This window comes from Herpailurus yagouaroundi, unplaced genomic scaffold (genome assembly GCF_014898765.1).
Source record: "Herpailurus yagouaroundi ecotype Mexico unplaced genomic scaffold, PumYag 139, whole genome shotgun sequence".
In the NCBI taxonomy this organism is placed as follows: domain Eukaryota; kingdom Metazoa; phylum Chordata; class Mammalia; order Carnivora; family Felidae; genus Herpailurus; species Herpailurus yagouaroundi.
The window spans coordinates 49,493,821-49,516,335 of record NW_024412394.1 but is presented as its reverse complement, the minus strand read 5'-3'; the positions used below and the strand labels follow the sequence as shown (position 1 = coordinate 49,516,335).

General features: G+C 40.7%; 1 protein-coding gene across 4 annotated transcripts in view; it reads left to right on the top strand.

Annotated features, from left to right (window-relative positions):
* The window catches only part of BACH2 (BACH transcriptional regulator 2), a 356,919-nt gene that overhangs the window by 206,188 nt on the left and 128,216 nt on the right, over window positions 1-22,515 (top strand). Inside the window, exon 1 of one of the 4 annotated variants that reach the window (XM_040474179.1) lies at window positions 6,457-7,483. The exons of the other annotated variants lie outside the window; for them this stretch is intronic. The gene's annotated coding sequence lies outside the window, so the exon portion shown is untranslated. Of the gene's footprint in view, window positions 1-6,456; window positions 7,484-22,515 lie in introns of those variants that run through there. 4 annotated transcript variants of the gene reach the window in all.

Below are 22,515 nucleotides of genomic sequence, written 5' to 3'. Positions count from 1 at the left end.
AATAATCACTGTTCATAAAGCGGTTCTGAAGCAGACAGAATGACGGAGCTTATCTATTGCCTAACCATTAGCAGAGCCAGAGATCCTGGAGGTACATGTAAGTGCATGTATTTAAACTAAAAACCACAGGATCAGAAAAATAAGGCAAAAAGGTGATAGATGATGAAAGACTTCTGTAAGGACTTAATCTAGAGCTGCCTTCTCGGGGCTGCCCAAAGGGTAACACGGATGGTAAGAGGGCTGATAGAGTTGTAAGTGATATAATTATGTCTTCTGACTCCACCCTCACAAACTGTAACATCTCTGTCACGCACTGATTAGTTATTCTGCACAGCATCCTTGGAAGCAAGCTTTTCAGTTTACGAAGCATCTCCACCATGCTATGGAAGAAGTAGGTTGGATCAAATGCTCCTTAATCTCCTTCCTCCTTTGGCATCTGTGAGTGTCCATGTTTACACATCAGGTTTTCCTGTACGATCACCTTTGATGTCAGTCAGTTTCATGGCCTGGGGAGGGAAGAAGGCTGCTCCAACACCTCAGGTGACTCGCCTCAGGTGACTCAGTGCTTGAAGCTCCTGCCAGATCTGGCACAGCCTGCCTAAATCACTCCCTGCAGCCTGGGGTGAAGCCCTCAGGTCACCGAGTTGTCTAGAGCGTCTCTGTAAAAGTGCCATGCATGTGTGGGGACAAGGAGTATGGGAAGCCTCTCTCCTTTCCACTCAGTTTTGCTGTAAACTAATTAAAACTAATTATTTGTTGAAAACTAATTTATTTGTTAATTTAAAAAACCTAAATACCAAACAGTATGACAGTTCTTAAAAAAAAATTGAACATGGAATTACCATATGATCCAGCAATTCCACCTTTGGATATATACCTAAAAGAGCTGAAAGCAGACTTGGACAGGGGCACCTGAGTGGCTCAGTCGGTTCAGTGTCTGACCCTTAATCTCGGCTCCGGTCATGATCTCATGGTTCATGGGATCAACCATGGGATCCCGTGGCCCATGGTTCATGGGATCATGGTTCATGGGAATTCTCTCTCTGCCTCTTCCCCACTCATTCTCTCTCTCTCTCTCTCTCTCTCTCATTCTCTCTCTCTCTTTGTCTCTCTCTTTCTCTTTCTCTTAATATAAATAAATTGAAAACAGAGACTTGGACATATGTTTATGCATTCATGTTCCTACAGCATTATTCACAACATCCAAAAAGTGGAAGCAACCCAAATGTCCACCAGCAAATGAGTGGATAAGGAAAATGTGCTATATACACACAATGGACTATCATTCAGTCCTAAAAAGATATGAAATTCTGGCACATGCTACCACAGAAATGAACTTTAAAGATACTAAGTGAGATAAGCCAGACACAAAAGGACGAGTATCGAATGATCCCACTGATATGAGGTACCTAGCGTTGTCAAACTTAGAGCCAGAAGATAGAATGATGGATGTCAGGGTTTGAGAATAGAGGGGAACAGGGAGTTAGCATTAAATGGGTAGTTTCACTTTGGGAAAATGAAAAAGTTCTGGAGATGGATAATGGCAATGATAGTACAACAATGTGAATGAACTTAATGCTACTGAATTATACTCTTTAAAATGGTAAATGCTATATATATTTCACCCCAGTAACAATTAATTAATGATTTTTTAAATGTATTTATTTTGAGACAGAGAAAGTGTGAGCAGGGAAGGGACAGACAGAGAGAGTGTGTCGGGGCGGGGGGGGGGGCCGGCGGAGAGGAGAATCTCAAGCAGGCTCCTCACTGTCACGAGCAGGAGGGGGCAGAGAGAGGGAGGGAGGCAGAGGATCTGAAGCAGGCTCTGCACTCTCAGCACAGAGCCCGATGCAGGGCTTGAACTCATGAACCTTGACATCATGACCCGAGCTCAAGTCGGACACCAGGCTAATTAATGATTTTAGGCGCCCCAGTTAATTAATGATTTTTTAACTGAATTTTGGAGCTCACTTGCCTTCCAAGAATGCTGTGCAGAATAACTAAATGGAGCTGTTACAATTTGTGAGGGTGGAGTAAGAATAGATGGCTGTGTCCCTCATACCTTCCTCAGCCCCGTCACTTTCCCTGGCACCCTTTGGGCAAGGATAAGGGATCTGCAGAACATATACTTCACTCTTAGGGATGGGTTTCCCCTCAGGGCAAGGACACATTTGTCAGAAACTTCCAGGGAAATTTGCCATAAACGACTATAATCTCTACCAAATGTCATTGACAAATACAGGAAAGCTGTTCCACTGTGATGGAGGGAATGTGTACCCACCTGTGCTCCTATAGTGGGGCTGCTCCAGTTCACCTGAATTGTGTGTTCATGAATGAGTCTAAGTACAGTGCACCATAATGCACAGGCTTATGGCCCTCCATGCATAGCTGTGACACATAACAGGTCTTCATCAGTAGAGGTGGACATTGGGGCACAAACCAGAGAATATGGACTTGATTATGTTGTAGCCACTGATTGAAGCCTAGTAGAAAAAAGGAAAAGCTGTAGAAGAAAATTAATAGCAAATAATTCTCCTGCAATGGAGCCTCAAATTATTATAATGCCTACTTTACATACTCCAAATGAAGTCTCATTTACCCCTCATCACCAAATCACTGTAATACCCATAAATCACAGATCAATTTCGTGAGTCCTGCAGTTCTATGGGGAATATGCAGGACTGAACTTACTAGGTTAGTCCATTAGAGCCCTACTTTGGGGGGATTTTGCTTTTTATTCTATGTTTCTTGAAAGCTGGACTTGGAGAACAATTAGCAAATTCTCATGGGGCCCAGTAGCCGTGTTTTCTTCAGACCTCTTGTACTACCTTCAGACCCTGCCCTTGGGTCTGACGAGGGCTTATAATTCCTGAAGAGCAGTGCGTAAAGACCCACAGTTCCAAAAAGCTCAGGAACCTCTGTCTGAAATTTTCCCACTTCTTCTTAAGGATGGAGGAAGAAATAATCGGGATAATCAGGATTATGTGTGTGTGCATGCACATGCATGCATTATATATTGTATACATATACATACATATGTAGGTATTTGGCTTAAGGGAAATGTATAACCAATAAAGTCATCAAAGTTAAAGTACAATGTGTATAAATCAGTCCCATTGTTCCTACCCTGACTTTCCAAACCTGCTTAGAAATGAACTCTCTAGGTGATGGAGAGAGGACAAAGGTGATGGAGGACAGGGCAAAATAACAAAGGTTTCAGCTGCTAAGATATCAGAAACTGGAATTGAAGGTTTTTATAGAAAAGAAAATCCAGGGCAGCAAGTCTGAGAGAGAAAAGTCAGTGCTCATTCATCCTTGACATCCACATGCGGCTACCTGCTCCCTAAGCTTGAGTTGAAATGACATGGATATAGGATTAAATCAAAATAAATTCAGCCCCATGAGTTCAGAGATCATAATTTTTAGATGGACACACTGACACGGTTTTTCCCCAGAGAAGACCAGGAAACCAAGTTGCCCAGATGGAATGATATAAGATAGAGAATACTAACAAAGATAGACCCTTGGGGGCTCTCCTTGTAGGCTCTCATGTCTCCTAGGAATCAGATTACCTCGTTCCAGACACTGAATTCATGTTTAGTGATGGCTTAGCTACCTGGAACCCAACAAACCAGAATCCTGAATTCACTAACCTTCATACTTCCCCACCCCCACTCAAACCCCTCCCGCACACCCCACCCTACCTACTGCACACATCCCACTTCCCTTTCTCAGAAATAGAGATTCAGAAAACAAGATAGCTTCGGTTTTGTAAAGATGGAGAATAAACCCTGGAGGATATCTGTAACTGATGACACTGACCTGCTGAATCATTGAAAATGGTTAAATGTTTTATAATTAAGAAAAGAAACTGCTTTTGAAAGATTTTCAACAAAAAGCATTTTCTAGCTGTCAATTAACCAGAAAATTGAAACAAAGAAGAAAATCTTCTTATCCTCAATTAGTCCAGTTAAAGAGGTTTTATTAGACTTATTTTCATGCCTTAATTAATAATCCAAAACTGTTGGTTTACAAATATATATATATATATATATATATATATATATATATATATATATATATATACAGTGTTTATTCTTCTTGAAAAACTCCAAGGTTTAGCTTTTACCACCTTTCCAGTGCCAGAGTTTAAATTTCAGATATTCTCCTTATGTTCATTATTTGGAACCCTTTAAAGTTTGGAAGCACTTTAAAAGTGGTAATATTAATGATATTAAGAGTAATTTATAAAATAATTTTATGAACATGTATATTTCATTCTTATAGTCATTGGGAATCCATTGGCATAGTTTTTTTGTTTTTGTTTTGTTTTGTTTTGTTTTGTTTGAGAGAGAGACAGCATGAGCAGGGCAGGGGCAGAGAGAAAGGGAGAGGGAGAGAATCCCAAGCAGGCTCCCCACTGTCAGCATAAAGCCCAATGCAGGGCTTGAACACACAAACCACACATCATGACCTGACCCAAAACCAAGAGTCGGACACTTAACCGACTGATCCACCCAGGTGCCCCAGCATTAACAGTTTTGAAGCCAATTCTTTTGTGTTTTTTTAGAAAGATTGTATGATGCACTTACTTGTAGCATTTAGTGTTAGGATTATGTTCTGCTCAAAGCATCATCAAAATTAATTTTTATTCTCTGCATATACACTAGTGGTACATACAGATGGGGTAGTGTTACCAGCATGGTAGTATACATTAATATGTAAATCAGAAATTTCACATGGTATTCTCTGTGAATCTCCAAAGAAACTCAACCATGCATATTATGAAGCTACTTTACCAAGTGGTTATCAGTTGTAGCACAAATAGTTTATCAACTAATTCTAATCATTTCCAATCTGTTGCTTCTTAGAAATTATTTGTGTGCTCTCTTTTGACTATACCTTTCATTGGCAAAGTGACACCTGTCTGTGAGCTGTGATTTAACCCAGGTGGTGGCACCACACTCTTACAAGGACACCTGCCCACCCCCATTGATCATTGTGAGGGCCCTGGCATCTGCAGCTGGAGAGTGTGCAAATCATGGATCATGATGAGAAAGAGCAGTATTTGCAAAGTTCTGGAGTGTAGGAGGATTTTTAGAGTCCCTGTAGAGCTTAACTAGAAACTGTAATCTATTGTTTCTAGTAGATTTTTCCTGTATTTCATGTCTGACTTGTTGCCAGGCCAGATTATTATACTGGGTTCCGTGTATCAAGTATTTTTAATTACTAGGAAGAGCAGAATCAGAGAATAATTGTTTCCTTTTGTTAAAACAGGAGTAGCTTTATTTTCCTGATTGTGAAAGTAATATGTTTCTTGTACAAAATTTATAAAACAACAAAGAAGAAAATAAATTACCTGTAATCCAGCTACCCAGAATAAAACCTATTAACTCATACTTTTGTGTATTTTTCCAGACTCTTTTGAATTAATCAAATAATTCCAAATTTACAAGCAGTATTCTGGACTGGTTACATCCCACAAATTTGGTGGAGCTTAGGAATGATGACTTTAGCTATCATTTTCTAGGATAATGATCTCCTCGTTTCTTATTTTTTTCTCACAAATAACATTAATCAACTCTTACAAGAACAGATACCTGTGTAGATACACCATTATCTTTATCAAGTGGAAATCAGTATTAACTTTTTTTTTAAATTTCTGCATCTTGTCAATGAAAAGGACTATTGAGAGGCCCTTAAGATCCTAATGGGCCTCTGGAATCATAAGAGAACGATTTAATTATATGTAAAATGGTATTAGTGTTAGATCAACTAACTGTATTCTAGTTATTTAAGAAATTTGTTATCAGTACACAATATAGCAATTTGCCAGAAATGGGAAACGTTGCTTAGCCATATCCCCAGCCATAATCCAAACAGTATGTTCTACAGTAAAATTCTGATTTTATACCTGATGGTACCAAAATGTGATTCAAATATATCCTTTCTTGTGCTGTGAACCAGAGCTTTTCCTTCAACGTTGAATCCTTTATCCCCCTTCAAAGAGACTTCTCTTCAAATTCCTCTGGTGTGGTGTTATAGTTCCTGGGATTGTCTTGATAGCTCTGTACTTCCCTTTGGGAAATGCTAAGACTTTGGGTCAGGGTGAATCCTAACATGTAGCGAAGGTGAGGAAGGATCTTAAGCACTAAAAGAAAACCCTGATTAAAAAAAAATTAAGGGGATTGGGGTGCCTGGGGAGCTCAGTCAGTTGAGACTGACTCTTGATTTCGATTGGGTCATGATCCCAGGGTCATGGGATGGAGCCCAGCATCAGGATCCATCCTGAGAGTGGAGCCTGCTTGAGAGTCTCTTTGTCCCTCCCTTGTGTCCCTCCCCCACTCATGCTCGCTCGCTCACTCTCTCTCTCTCTCAATAAAAATTTTAAAATGAATCGCTTTCTAAAAAAATTAAGGGGATTGTTAGATTCATCTGAAAAATGTTGTAGGAATGTTTTCTACAAGCCCTATGTCAGTAGAATAAGAAGTCTATAGTAAGAAGCTGCTAGAAAAGATCTTGTTTTAAAAGAATGATCTGTATTTGGTCTGGTCATGACTAGGTCTTATCCCTTATACAAGACTCAAGTTCTTTGAAAGCAGATTCTTCTAGGTTCTTCTATCTGCATCCCTTCACCATCCTTCGTGTCCTTGTTTATAATCGGGACTCCGTATGTATTGAATTAATATATCTGTGGCTCGTGACTGAAAGATGAATGAATGTGCTCAATTCACGTACTACATTATGCCTTCTTGCTACAGAGTCGAGGGGTGCTTTGATAAATATCCGCGATTGTTGAATGCCCAAGCTGGCTACAGGTGTGGGGAAGTGGTATAGAGTACTTTGATCCTCCTCAGGAGAAGGAGATGCTAATGTGGATAATAAGAATTTGCTTCTTTGTCTTCAGTTTCGGTTTGACCGCTTTGCTTCACTGAGTCACACAGCACTCGCTCTTCGGTGATGGACATGTCATTTAAGCCTGAGACTGTCCCTTGGACTGTTTATGACATTGTATCTGAATTTCCCATTACATTAACAGCCAGCATTTGTCATAAAACTTCAAGAACACGTTAAAAGTTATTTGGTTTGTAGTTGACATTGAGATTAACTTTCTCTAACCTAAACCAGTGAAAACCAAAATGCTCCTCACCACATAAAAGTTTTGCTTTCGCTGTGTTCAGACCCCTCCCACCTTCTCAGAGCACAGTCATTTGGAGCCTAGTTTGGGGGCGGTGTGGTTGTATCTCCGTGGTGTATGACCCACTTTTTCGTAACACTTAATTACCCGTGTTTTTACAGCACTAGTCAGAAGGTCTGACGAGAGTGGACTATAACCCAAAAAAGATTTTCTGATACACCTCATCAGGGCTGCTCTCGTACCGTGCGTTATCGGAAGAAGGTGTTAGCTCTGCAGGGCATGTGTTAACTACCAGAGGATGACGGAACATTTCCTCTAGTTTCTGGATAATGAGCAAGCACACAGGTAAAGAAAGATGCCTTTCTCAGAGTTGCCTCCTTTCGCGTCTTAATTATTTTGTTGAATTGACTTTTAAATATTGATCACTACCTGCGTATGTTTGCTGTTGAGGTTTGCAGAGGGCTCAGAAGAACAAGCATTTTAATTGCTACCCTGGGACCTTAATCATTTAACTTTTCATTAAAAGTCTAAGGAGAGAGTCATCGAAAATAGACTCTCATCTCTATCCTCTCTACACCCCTAGAAAACATCCTCCTCGTCAATGTGTTTTTGTTGTTTGCTCTCAAAGTGTCTGTCTCTCAGTATCAGCTGCTTGGCGGGTGTGGCAGCCGTGTGAGTTAATGCTTGGTGAGCTGCCTGAGATGCGGTGGGGACTGTGGACAGGGCAGGCAGGGAGGGGAATGCACAACAGGGAAGGGAGATGGCAAGGAGGTAACCGCCTCGGTGAACATTGTCCAACTGCAAACTAAAGGCAGACTGAGGAGCAGCAATATTGACCTCACTTGGGTAAGATCCTTTCTGACAGCCTGCTGTGCTTTAGCAACATTTATGCTTCTGATACCACTTTCGTTCATTTGAGGAACTTTTAAGACGTTGGCATTGTCTCAGAACAAAATGTTGTAGGTATCACCTTCCTGAATATACAGAAATGTTTGTGGGTGCATTTCTTTGCTGAAGGTTGGTTGACATGCGGCTCGCAGCAGGTTGGTGCCCGTGCCTTGCGGATCACACCTGCCTGTGTGCTGAATGGCATACCAACGTGGAGTCTCGGAAAATGCCCATAGATAAGTCAATGTTGTTTTCCCTGAAAGTCCTGATACAGAAAAAGAGTGAAAGTACCAACACTAACTGGAAAAAATGTCACACGTTTTAGCCTCTTTGCATCCCTTGTTAGGACAAACCCTGCGTTGGGTTTTTTACATTTGTGAACTTGTGCGGTAGGTGGAGCAGTGTGGGTGGCCCAGAAAAAGTAGCGGTTAGAATAAGATTTTCCATTTATTGCCCTTTGTGCATGGCTAAAAATAAGATTCATACAAATCAGAATATGTAGTGCAAGCACAATCACTCTGTTAATTCTGATGACTGGCTTGCCCACATCTTTGCATCTGTCTGGTAAGTGGTGCGTTGGGAAATAAATGTGACTCTGTTTAAGCAGCAAGAGGCAGCCAGGTTTTTGCGCTGTTTGTCTACATGTGCTAGTTTATCAGCATTTTCCCCTTCTGAAGGAAGAAAGACTCGACTCATACATAAACAAATTGTGTCGATGGAAGGCTGAAAGAAGTGATAGAATTCTTGAATCTTTTTTTAAAAAGTAATTGCCTTGTTTGAAATGCTCTTTTAAAACATCATCTTTTTGACTCATTGTTAGAAAGTTGTTTCTTGAAGACTCGCAGCACGGGAAGGGGAGGATTTCTTAGTGGTGCGGCCAAGAGATTAGCAAAGCCTCTTGTTTGTGGACTGATGGGGTCGGTGGGGAGGGAGGACAAGGATGAGTGTGTGCCTGCTCTGGAGGACCCTCCTTGGACACAGATGTTGGAGGAGCAGTTAACCAAGTAGAAACTCCCCTTTATCTGACTGCTGAGTCTACTGCAACCACAGTCAGTGATAACGTGCCAGTTTGTGGCTAGAAGAAACACCAAAGAGAGGTGGCGTCAGCGTTCACAGGGAAATTTGTACCTTGGTGATCCTGGCGATGGTGCTGTCCCCATTCCACTGGCTGAGTGGCTGTGGCATTTCCAGAGAATGAGAATGTCTGCAAGTGTTTTGAGCCTTTCAGTTTGATGTAATTTGCGAAACGAGATGAGTCAAGAGGGCAGTCATTCCAGAAGCGTCTGGAAATTGAAGACTCCAGGTCACATTCCTCACTGGCATCTCCAACTGAGGCAGATAGGGTTGAGGCATGGTGGTTAAAGCAAGGCAAGAGCTTTGGGAGAAAGAGGACACAGGACCAAATCTTAACTTAGCTACTTGCTGACCTTGATCTGTTTATTTAACCTTTCCTAAGCCTGGATGTCTTTATTTGAAAAAAGGAACAGGGATAGTACCTACCTCATAGGGTGGTTGTGCAGATTAAATGAAATACCATATATGAAGTACAAAACCATCACTCATTAAAAGGATGGAGTTGTTACTCTTCTTTGTGCCATTGTAAAATATGAACGTGCTGGAGAATTTCGGGGCATTTGGGGGTTCCCCTGGATGCCTGGGGTACAGATTTTGGAATTAAATGGACACACGATCAGCCTCTTGTCCAGTGTTTCTCAAACAGAAAGCTACAGGTCATTTACAGAGTAGTTTGGTTCTTCACAGGTTACCGATGCCATCTGGGGGATCGTTTCTTTATTTTGCCGTTAAATCAGCACAATGTAAGCCTCTCTTTCCTTTTAAGGTTGGTACTGTGTTGAGCATATTCAGTTATTTTTACCTTCTCCCTATGTTTTTTGTTTAAGCATGGATATTTCAGCTCTGACATCTGTGCATGTTAAATTGTAGTACCTGCTGATGTACATTATGAAAGAGAGAGCGCTGTTTTAATCAAGTGCAGTTTTATTTATTTTATTTACTTTTTTAAAATTTTTTTAATGTTTATTTATTGTTGAGAGACAAAGCATGAGCATGGGAGGGGAAGTGAGAGGAGGAGACACAGAATCCGAAGCAGGATCCAGGCTCTGAGCTGTCAGGACAGAGCCTGATGCGGGGCTCGAACTCACAAACGGCAAGATCATGACCTGAAGTCAGACACTCAACCGACTGAGCCATCCAGGCGCCCCAATCAAGTGCAGTTTTAAATATTTCAGGTGGGACTGGGCAAAACTTCAGGAGCAGTTAGCTTCCATGGTGGTGTAATTCTCTACAGAAAATATTGTATCTGTTATAATTCTGATTACCGGTCAGTCCTAGAGATGACCAGATACTGACAGGCAGAAAACAATTACTGTCACTTCTTTCACTTTATTATTTTTAATAAGTTATTTACTGTTTAATGGAGTGTATGCCTGCCCTTCTCAGAGTCTTTCTGCCCACGAAATTTTTCCATTAAAAAAATAAATACATTGGGACACATGACTGACTCAGTCAGTAGAGCATGCAACTCTTGATCTCAGGGTCATGAGTTCAAGCCCCATGCTGGATGTAGATCTTAGTTATTTTTTTTAAGTAAATATACTGTATATTTCATCATAGAATCATAATTGTGTAGGCATCACTTAATTTCTTTGGTTAACCTTTAGTATTAGATGCTAAGAGTTGGCATCAGACTCTTCCTTCAGCATCCTCCATGACCTTCATGGGATGCAGTTTTTTCATTTACCAAATTAAAAAAGAAATTTGACTGTACCTTGACTTTGCCTCACCTGGGACCTGACAAGAAGTGATAAATGAGATCAGTAAGCTAAGGAATTAAAACATGGTCCTGATATAAACAGTGCCAGCTAGGTTTTAATTGATGTATTTGGCTAGTTGGTTGTTCTTGTTGTTGTTGTTGTTCTTCTTCTTCTTCTTTTTTTTTTTTTCCTCCACATTTTTTTTTTTTTTTTATGGTCTGTCCTGTCATTCCATTCACAGATACAACTTCTGGCTTGTAATTTCCATATCAACATTATCGTTGTGGCTTCTGGGTTTTTAATGTTAGTACCCAACAGACTGGGGTGGAGATGTTTCTCAGGTCAACTCCACCAGTAAGATCTGTCTTTTATTAGAAAGGTACCCAGCTTCTTACAGTGTATCCAGACAATGCTGCTTTTTAAAGTTTTTCTGTTGGATGGAATGGAAGAATGCTTTTTAGGCAGAGCAAATCATTCAGGGTAACTTAACAAAGTTCTTGGCATTGCAGGCATAGCTTTAGTCCCCTCCATGAACACATACGTACACTCCCCATTATCTTTTCCTGCCATATTGTACTTTGCCAGAGACTGACGTTTCTGTGAAGACCATAGACAAGAGAAGGTGATAAGTTAGGCTTTGACTGTGATTTCCTCCCACACCTTCATGAGAAGTGACGGAGACTCTGAAATCTGTCCCATTGATATACCGTGTGCTTCTTCCTGGATAACAGCCAGTTTTAACCTGTCCTTCATGTGCAATTTGAGGGTACTGGCTGGGCTGAGCTCATTATTCCTTTGGTTGAATAATGTAAAGCATTTGCAATGGAGATTTACTCTAATGATGTATTTTAAGTGCATGTCCGCATTGCCAGTTTAATGCACTCAGTCATGGAATGCTTTAGAGTTTATTGCTAATGGATGAATCCTCAGGAAAATCGGAATTTTCAATAAGATTGACATTTGGAGTGAGAAGTATAAATCTAATGAGAGCATTTTAACCAAGGTTTGTAATTAGGGCTGAATGGAGTAAATTTGTACGTGCATACTACAGAAGGGCACAGCAGAAGGTGAAATTGCACGCTCTGCTGTGAATGAGGGATGAAGGCTGATGTATCAGTGTCAGGCCACGACACTGTGGAGTATAAATGACACTGTCACCAAGTGCCACACAGGCTACCAGGGGAATTCCACTCCAGTAAATTACATTACTTAGACAGACCTGACGGCATTGTGTCGGAATGAGAGAGGGGAAGAGAAGGCTGTCAGCATCCAGTGGAAGATATTACAGTACAACTGGCTGCAGGGATGGAAATCACTGGTCTCCATTCTACCTGGATATTTTGTATTCATCTTTGTTAATTAGTTTACAGAAGTTACAAATGTGTTCATGTAAAAGCACATCGTATTTACCTGGGGTGTAGGTTATGTGGTCAATCACAAGGGAATAACTGTAAGTTAATTTGTATAAATTGGTTAGTGTGAGACTCTCTTTCTTGTTATTTGTACCTGGGTGCATTAGATATTCAATATAAGCTTGCCTTTCTTTTCTTTTAGTGAGGATTCAGCATACATTGTTAACCAGGTAATCATCATTCTCTCTGTAACATTATTTCTTTTCAAACCCTGCTTTAATAAGAACATATGTTTCTTTAATCCTCTGCTAACACTGTTTCCTCTCATCACCTTCCCTCCCTAAGGGAGACAAAGTGTACTGGCGCATAGCATTTCGTTTTGTGAAAGAGCTCAGAGTTAAGAACAGTCGATTCCTAGAGTGCAGTTTGTGGAGAAAAACTATTTTTTCACTTCTATTTTCTTTCATCCCCCTGCAGTGAAGTGAGGCCACCCCTTTTTTGGTCCATCTGCCAGGCTATCTCTAGGGAAGTATTAGGAGGAGAAAATAAGAGCATTGATTGTACTGCTGCCTTCGGAGTCATTGAAGATGTGCTCGTCACCTTTGTCTGGTTTGACCTCCAGTGCCAGTTCTTGAAAAACCCAATTGCAAGGTACTCTGGAATTAACATGGTCACTTCTTAACCAGAAAGTAAGTGTCTTCTCCTCAATGGATAGAGATTTGGAACAACATCCATTCTGGCTTTCTTAAATATGCTATACTTTGTCCTTAGTGAAATAAACCTGATAAACATCTCTGATCACGTGTTAGCAGGAAGAACACATCGTTTTCTGCAGAATGTCTCTGTAAGACTTCCAAATGACAGGTTTTAAGCAATCCTTCAGAAATAGGACACAAATAGGTAACGGTGACAATAATAATACCTTAGACTTGATTTTTATTCTTTCCGAAATACACTCTATCCATATCTATCATCTGTGTGATTTAGTCTTTATTTGGTAGCCATAGTTACAGTCTTATTTTATTCATCCGAGCATAAAACTTAGAACCAAGGTACTTGGGAAACTAGTTTTGAGGGTGGATAGGAAAAACCTAAGTTAACAATAAGATGGTTCTGTTTTATGTAAGGTACCATCTTACATAAAAATGTTAGTTGATGATTCTAAAATAAAAACTCAGTGTAAAAAGCATGATATAAAATGTCTTAGTGCCATGTGCTATCCTCAGCATACAGACTGTGCTTATAGACTTTGCTTTATTTACTAAAGCTGTACAAAGTCTAGGACTCTGCTGTATGGGAAGTGAGAGTCTATCCCTAAATAAACTCACTAGAATTTGTTCCTTTTTTCTTAAGTTTATTTTGATGGTAGTATATGCCTTATATCGCATATTTTCTTTTTATCCATGACATCGATTGGGAACTCACAAGTGTTTTGTTGTTTGCCACAGTAGTACACATGCAACATATTTCTTTGTCCTGGCCTCTTGGTGCAGCGTGCTCCCAAACTACATCTTTGAGTTTTTCTGAACTGAATCCTGATGGAAGAAGTGTAACAGCATCTAGAATGGAACTAGTTTAGATGCTTCTCCATCCTATAGAGGTTCCTTTGTTCCTGCCTACCTACCCATGTCTGACTATATTCTCTTCTTTTTCCTACATCAAAATTGGAAAGGGAGAAGGGGGAGCTCCTTAGGAGATATAGGTCTGTGGAGAATTGTGAGTACTCATTCAGAAGCTATTCTTAGTTCTGAGAAATATAATGAACTTGTGCTTTGAGTCCTGGTGAATCTCCCATTAACAATGCCACTGTCATCACCTCTTCTCTGCCTGATTACATTTTCCCCAAAGACTACTGGTTATTTTTTTCCCCTAACATTCTGAATGGAGTGTCTTTTGAGTGAAACACACCTTGGAAGGAATTGGGTCTGGTTACCCAGCAGACCTGCCTCTTTAATAGTTTGTTGGGTGATTCTTAGTTGTCTTTTTAAGTGCTTCTAGTTTACATTACCTTCAAGTCTGCTATGTAGAAGAAACTGCCCTGTAGACCTTGATTTACTTGTCAGAAGTCACCCCATTTACATTAGCGCTTCGCTTCCATTATCATTATGGTGTTTCCAAATGACAACCACTGCCACATACAGCCGTGTTCCCCGAGTTCCCAGTGCTGCAGAAAAAGAGACTTTTGTTCTGACTTGATGAGGAAAAAAAAAAAGGCAAACAACAACACCAGTTCTACCACCAGAGATCCTATAAAGACGTGTTCAAATGAACAATAAGGTCGTTTGTTCACATATGACATCAGGATATAAGAATTTAAACAATAAGACCCCTTGTGAAATGTGGCAAAATATGCACCACAAACGTTGTGAGTTTCTCTGTCTCGTGGAAGGCAGTTTTTACATGGGCTTCAAAAAAACCCATTAACGTATAAACTACCCTTTAAAAAAAGAAAAGAAAATCACTTGTCTCACTATAACATTAAAGCAATTTCTGTTCTAAGGAAAGCTAAAATGCATTCATTTATATAAAGTGCATGCACTATAATTTATTTTAAAAAAATACAGTACTCTATTAGGAAATGCAGTGCCTCTTCCCCCCTTCACCTGAAATAGGAAATCCATCATTTTGTCAAGACACCTCTTCCTTTGAATAATATTTATTTCTTCAAAATGAAAAAAAAAATCCTTTAAATGACTTAGATTCCTGATGAAGTTTTAAGGCTTGATAACAATTCTCAAATCCTTTGACACTGGTGGAGCATGAGGAGGAAAGAAGACTGCTTTAAATTGCAATTTTAATTGAATTTACTTTTATTTGAACCCTATCCTTTTTTGCTTTGAGCCTTAAAGGAAGGTTTGGTATATTTGCAAAACCCCAATAGGACTATGGCAGAAAGACGCAGAGATCTCCATGACAGCTTGGATCGGGATCTCTGACAGTACCTCAGAACGATTCCTACTTTGATGCTGATGTTTAAAATGTGATCTTCCAGGATAACGGGGAAGGGAGTAGCACGAATTAACTGGTCAAAGGTGCTCCATTGAGCTGGCTTACTATTAAACTGTAAAGACTTTCAAGTATTTGCAGATGGATGTATGTACAGCATCCTTGCAGAATCCTCTTAATTGAAGAAATGTTTCATCTCTATCTCTGTTGACAGAAAAGATTGCCTACTGATAATTGCTTTGCTTAAGTGTCTGATAATATGCCAGGAATGAGAGCATTCTGTGTTGGGTCATCTTTAATTATGCATGTACCACCTGTCAGCTCTAAATCAGCACCAGATTAGATCCTCATGGAGTCAGTACAGGGAGGGTTGGGAGGAAGCTGAGGTGATCTCTTTTAGAAGTAACAAAAATAGATAGTAGTAAACATGGCTTATAACCTGCAGTTTTGTTTTGTGTGTTTTTTTTCAAGAGAACCTCATCTTCATTGTTCTGGACCAGGCATAAGCTATTGGTACATCTAAAAAATGTTTGAAACCTTGCCCAAGCTACCTCAAGTAAAGATAAATCACTGCAAGAGAAGATGGTAGCCCCATCTGTTGCATTTCCTTTTTGCTCCTTCTCGTCATTGTAAATGAGCCAGGGAAAAGCTCAGAAACATTTTTTATAAGCTATGTGAGGACAGGAAATATGTTAACGATGTTAGATTTCATACATTTCAGGGGTTTTTTCAGTAGTTCGTTGGCTTTTTTTAGAAGGACAAATGTGGGTTGGAAATAATGCTTGTTACCCTCTGTCAGCTTTTGATAGTTTTATTCTCACTTTTCAGGGCTGTTTGGGACTTTCTGGTGGGATGTTTAGGGTTCTTTATGAAAGGTTCTGTTCTCTCTTCTATGGATTTGTGAGAGGTGTTTCTCTTTGTTCACCTGTCAGAGGTTTAAGGGAAGCCTTGAGTTACTGTACACTTTCCAGAGGAGGGGCTGGAGGACCGAGAGGCTGAAGGCAGAGAAGGAACAAGCAGAAGGAAATAGCAGGTGGGAGAGTTACCACGTCTTGAGTTTCTTGAATTCCCCTGCCAAGGTGAGGTTCCTAGCCTGTCTGCGTTCCAGCCTGAGAAAACAGCCTTGGTAAGAGTTTGTGAATAATAACCTTAGAAACAAGACTTTAGAGATCCTTAAATGCCTTATTTCAAACATGGCTGGCTAGAGGCACTGAAGAGAAAGACAGGTCAGTTGATAAAGGGGCAAAGAGCTCTGACCCCCGTGCAGGTCTCCCTGAGCCCCATAGTCCACCTCACAGCTCTGAAGGAACCTTGGCTGCCTTTGAATACTTGAGGCGCCGTTTGCTTTTCTACCCCAATCAAACAGTCCACTGATGTAGAAGTACCGTCTCTGAGGGGCGCCCGGGTGGCTCAGTTGACTAGCGTCCAACTTCGGCTCAGGTCGTGATCTCGAGGTCCCTGGGTTCAAGCCCTGCGTCAGGCTCTGTGCTGACAGTTCAGAGCCTGGAGCCTGCTTTGGATTCTGTGTCTCCCTCTGTCTCTCTGCCCCTCCCCTGTTCCCGCTCTGTCTCTCTTTCTCTCTCTCTCCCTCTCTCTCTCTCAAAAATGAATAAAACTAAAAAAAAAATTTAAAAATAAAAAGAAGTACCGCCTCTGAAAAGAAGAGCAGGCTCAAAATACTTATGACCATACCATTGCCAGTGCTTAGGCTGTTTAACGCTCACTTTATACTCGTGGTACACAGGTGTTATAAGAAGAATTTTGAACTCCATACAAAGGATACTTCTTAAAACAAGAGAACATAGTTTATCCTAGGCCTTGACAGAAAAGAACATCTGAGAGGGAAGCGAAGCCAGAGAAAAATTGAAAAAAAGAGGAACGGCGAGGCGGGGGAGGGGAGCAGTGCTGCCGTGTTCTCTCATGCCAGCTCATCTTTGCAAAATCTTTTCCATCTACCTGGAAAGCTCTTCCACTCTCTCCACCTGGTTAACTCTTACTTTGAGTCGTTCCAGCATCCTCTCCAAGAGCTTTCTTTGCTTCCTTCAGGCTGCATTAGCTGCTCCTTCTCTGCAATTCCACAAGACAGTCCCCACCTCCTTCACAGCACTCATCATGCCTTACTGCAAGAGATTGTTTATGTATCTTTCTTCCCAACAAAGCGGTTGCTGAAAAAGCTAACATTCTCCTAATTGTGACAGTAAAAGTCACATGCGCAGTGAAAGAGTAGTAATGATTTCATTGGACTCCATAATCCTTAGAGCACATTAACTGTGTTTTAAACCATTTTAGTAGTATCTGTGACAAGGGAAACAGACAAACTTGAGTATACTTCATGAACAGGGATCGGGAATGGAAAGGGCATCAGAGAGAGTGTCTTATAACCAGTTTGTGAAGGAACCAAGCAAGGTTAGACTAGAGAAGAGAAAAAGAAGGGGAGACATAACAGCTGTGTTTAAAGACTTTGTCACTCTAGAAAAAGCAGAACCAAAAGGTAGAAGTTATAGAGAAAGAGACTTGGATTCAGAACAGTAATTTTCTTGTGGCTAGAACTAGCTGGCAATGGAGCCAGTAGCCCCATTGGGTAGCAGTGAACCCCCTCGTGATTAGAATGAGAATCATTATCTTTTAGGGCCATATTTGGGGGCTGCTATAAACAAGATTGCTGTACTGTCTGGGAACATAAACCAAATAACCGTTCCATTGTGGGGGGTTGTTTGTTTTTTTCTTTTTTATTGGAGTATATTTGGCACACGATATTATGTTAGTTTCAGGTGTATCACACAGTGATTCAACTTCTCTATACATTATTCTGTGCTCACCACAAGTGTAGCTACCATCTGCCACCATATAACACTATCAAAATATCATTGACTATATTCCCTGTGCTGTGTCTTTTATTCCTGTGACTTATTCATTCCATAATTGGAATCCTGTATCTCCCACCCTCCTTCCCTCTGGCAGTCATCAGTTTGTTCTCTGTATGTATAGATCTGATTCTGCTTTTTGTTTGTTTGCTTTAATGTTTATTTTTGAGAGAGGAAGAGAGTTCAAGCAGGGGAAGGGCAGAGAGAGAAAGGGACAGAGGACCTGAAGTGGGCCCCGTGCTGACAGCAGTGAGTCCAGTGTGGGGCTCGAAATCACAAACTACTAGATCATGACCTGAGCCGAAGTCGGATGCTTGACCGACTGAACCACCTAGGTGCCCCTGTTTTGGTCTTTAGATGCCACACTTGAGTGAAGTCATATGGAATTTGCCTTTCTCAGTCTGATTTATTTCACTTAGCCTAATACCCTCTAGGTCCATCTGTGTTGTCGCAAATGGCAAGATCACATCCCTTTTATTGCTGTGTAATACTTCATTAAATGTATATACCGCATCTTCCTTACCTGTTTGTCTCTCAGTGGACACTTAGGCTGCAATTGTGTCTTGGCCATTGTACATAATGCTGCAATAAACATAGGGGTGCACATGTCTTTTTGAATGAGTGCTTTTGATTTCTTTGGGTAAATACTCAGTAGTTGACTTATTACATTATATAACCATATGGTTATTTTTAAGGCTCAGAGTCCCCATTCCATGCAGAGTCACAGGATGACCGTGGGACATCAGCCCAACCTCCTTGTGGTACCTTGTTGGTCTGGTGCTCAGCCTACACAGACTCACAAGTTACAGGCTGAAATTGGCGATGGAGTGTTGTTCAGGGAACTGGCTACTTCCTTAGGAAGTCCATATGGTAAAATAGAAGGGGCACTAGATTGTGTCCCAGCTCACATGCATCCTGGCCTCTTGCTAGCTGTGAGTGTGAGTGACTCCCTCAAAGCCTCAAAGTCTCCATTTCTTGCCATACAAAACAAAGAATGTTCATTTCACAATGTTGTCTTAAGGCTTAAGTTAGATAAAGGAGTCCTCCATGGACGCAACGTGCTGTCCACAGGTGGGTACTTGTCCAGAGCCTCAGCTCCATGACTGACAACCTGTGAACTCAGTGTTGTCCCCAGCACAATGGGCATAACTGCCTTCCTTGCAGGGTTGCTGTGAGCAGGATGTCTAAGTGTAAAAGCACAGCACCTGCCACAGAGGAGACGTTCCTGATGGTCAGCCTCATTTTACCCTCTGGAGCTGGGAGACTCGGAAAAGAACATCCCACCTCACCCACCTCTGCTGCTCAGGTCCCCGGAAGGTTCTCTTTGACCTGCCTCTGAGACTCAACCCAGTGCTCATAATCTCTCCTGTTGCCCTGTCATCTCAGCGTGGAGCCACCTTCTCTAATTTTTCTTGTTCTTCCTTCCTTTTCTACTTCCATATCTTCCCAAGACTCTTTTATTCTTTTTCCCATCTAATTTCCCTTTCTTTTTTTTTTTTTCTGCATTCTGGATGGGATTGTTTTAATAAGCACAAAGTTTAAAGTATTATTTTCTGTAATTTTTTGTTTAAGAGGTTTTATATAGCTGGGGGTGGGTGGGTGGGCGAGGCCTGTTTCATTTTCTTCTGAATTTGCTTAAGGTTATTTTTTTTAATGTTAACATTTTCCCATCCCTCCATCCCTTGGGCTTGTAGTCATTAATTTGCCAGACATACAGCAGCTGAGTGTCTTTATGACGTTGCCAGAGTTAGGAGAGTGTCGTTCACAGGGAACCTAACCCATATATTAACTCAGACAGAGCAAATTGCCAAATAAAGAGCTCCAGAATGCCAATTTGATTCTCTTGGTCCCAGCCTTTCCCATTGAAAGGGGTTGCTGAAACAGAAAAAGCCATGGGCAGGGGAGGGGAACCTTCCACCATTCTACGGAGTCAGAAATTAGAACACTGCTGTCCACATTCAGACAATTCCTTCATCCATCTATCCATCCCTCCATCCATCTGTCCTGCCATCCACTAAATGCTCAGGAAATAGGTGCTTGTCTGAAACCCAGCATAAGGTCCTGGGAAGACAGTAGGTGAGTGCTAGAATCCCTGCCCTCAGCCTTCCTTCTCTATCCTCTGCTATTTGAGCCACTAGACTAGTGGCTCATTTCATCTGCATTTCTGTATTCCCCGAAGTCCTCACAGGATCTAGTGCAATAATGCGCGAATGACAGTAAAAGCTGCAAGATGGAGGAAGAGAAAGAAGGAAGGAAGGAAAATAGCCAAAGAAGAAAGGAAATTGTATTATATGTAGTGCCAGGAGTGTAAATTGGTACATGCTGTAAGTGCAATTTAATGATTACAATGAGCATCCAGGGAAACATCAGTACATATGGAAATTTGAATAAACTTTACAGGGAAGTGATGCTAATTATCCTCATCTATGTAGAAGTCAAAATGTAAGCTACACATTCTCTAGGCACATCCCTTAGAACACACCTTTCTTCTGATTTTTCTCCCTTTAAGCTACATTGCTTGTTATTTAGCACAAAAGTGCGACTTTACCCCTCTAGTCATTTCTAATTTTTAAATCAGAAAACTGAATTATTTCCTTTCCAAGGAAAGTAAAAAAAAAAAAAAAAAAAAAAAAAACAATTTATTTCCCCCCCCCCATCTCTTGCTGATCATAGTGTTTTGGGGGGGGGGGTGCCTTGACCTGGTGGGAAGAGGATTGCTCTTGTTCTCAAGTCAACCAGTGGCAGCCGATTGATGTACTCCTTTCCATTGACTTCCGGGTGTTCGTGGGAGGGGCAGGAGGAGAAATACCTGCCTTGTGTGCACCCTGGGGTTGTCCTTACAATCAAGTGAGAAGAGATGTATACAAAAGCACTTTGAAAATGAAGGTGCTAGATATGTAAGGAATTTCATTATGAAATATAACAATGTCAGTTATATTTCACAGTATATTTATGTATTTCTAAAATCTTAGCCCAACACTTGAGGTCATTTGCTGTCTGTGATTTAGTCAACTGCCAGATTCCATTTATTTTTTTTTTAATTTTTTTAACGTTTATTTATTTTTGAGACAGAGACAGAGCATGAACAGGGGAGGGTCAGAGAGAGAGGGAGACACAGAATCTGAAACAGGCTCCAGGCTCTGAGCGGTCAGCATAGAGCCTGACACGGGGCTTGAACTCATGGACCGCGAGATCATGACCTGAACTGAAGTCGGATGCTTAACCGACTGAGCCACCCAAGAGCCCCTGCCAGATTCCATTTAAAAGAAGCTTGCAACATCCTAAAAGAGAAATAATTTCCTCCTTTTTTTCCTGAAAGTCCTCTGGACCTTTGTCTTGTCCACAAATATATGTTTTTTTTTTTTCATAAACCAATGCAAAGATATTTGAGCTTTAAACTCCCATTCCTCTAACTTTGTATAAGACTTTGTTCCTGTCTTCACTGCCCATGCAGGGTTGTGTAAAGCTCAGTCCCTACCAGCAGAGTTCACAGTCCAGCAGAAGATATAAGACATACATAAATAGCTATGACACAGGTAGCAGGTGCCAATTTATTTCATAGGTAGAGCTGGGAGGAAGCGCATATCTGGTGGAGATAACTAACCTGTTAAGCAGGATAAGGAGAAAAGAAAAAGCAAGACACACTTGAGGATCCTAGATTTGTCTTACCATGTATCTTATATTTGTCTTATCCCTCTTGTTATATTGCAGGATCCTTGAAGACAGGGACTTTCAGTTCATCACTGCTATATTCAGTGGTGCCTGGTGTGTTTATAAATAGTAGATCTTAGTGAATGTTTGCTTGAGCAAGTGTGTTCTGTATTGTGTCGTGCTTAATTTCAGTCTCAAAGTCAATATTCCCATTTTTAAGCTCATTACCTTGATTCTGTATATAAATGGCTATTTTGGACCTTTTCAGAATTTTTTTTTTAACTCCGCAGAAGAAAACAAATGATGACCTCGGGAACATAGTCTTACATTCTAGAACATAGAATAAGGAAAGTTTTGTTTACGTTTGGAGTGCAAACCAAATACAGAGAGTTCAAAAAGCTCTCCCTGCAATAGGAAAAGTGACTTCTGGAGCTCCTGTTTGTGTGTGCAGTTGGGTTTCTCTTTTAGCAGGTTCAATTAGATCATATAAACTCTTTTTACCTAGCAACCTACATGATACAGTGATTTAGCCACTAACATTATATTTATTGCTAGATTTGCTGGATTCCCACATTCTTTACTAGAATTTATACTAGAATTTATAAGCTCCACGAGTGAAGAATTATTTGTTAAATTATCTCCTGTGTCCTTGGGGCCTCAAACTATGCTTGGCATGTCATAGGTGCTTAATAATTATTTGCTGATTGAATGATCGAGTGTGTCAAGCCTTATGGTAGACTCTGAGGACTAGAATGGTGAGTAAGGGACAGTCTTTGCCCAAGGAACTCCATAATCTAATGAGGAAGACAACACACGAAGCCAATCATTAGTATAGAATGTCGAAAAGCAATGATAAAAATACGCAAAGAATTTATTTTCTATTATTTAAGTGTTGTTGTTAT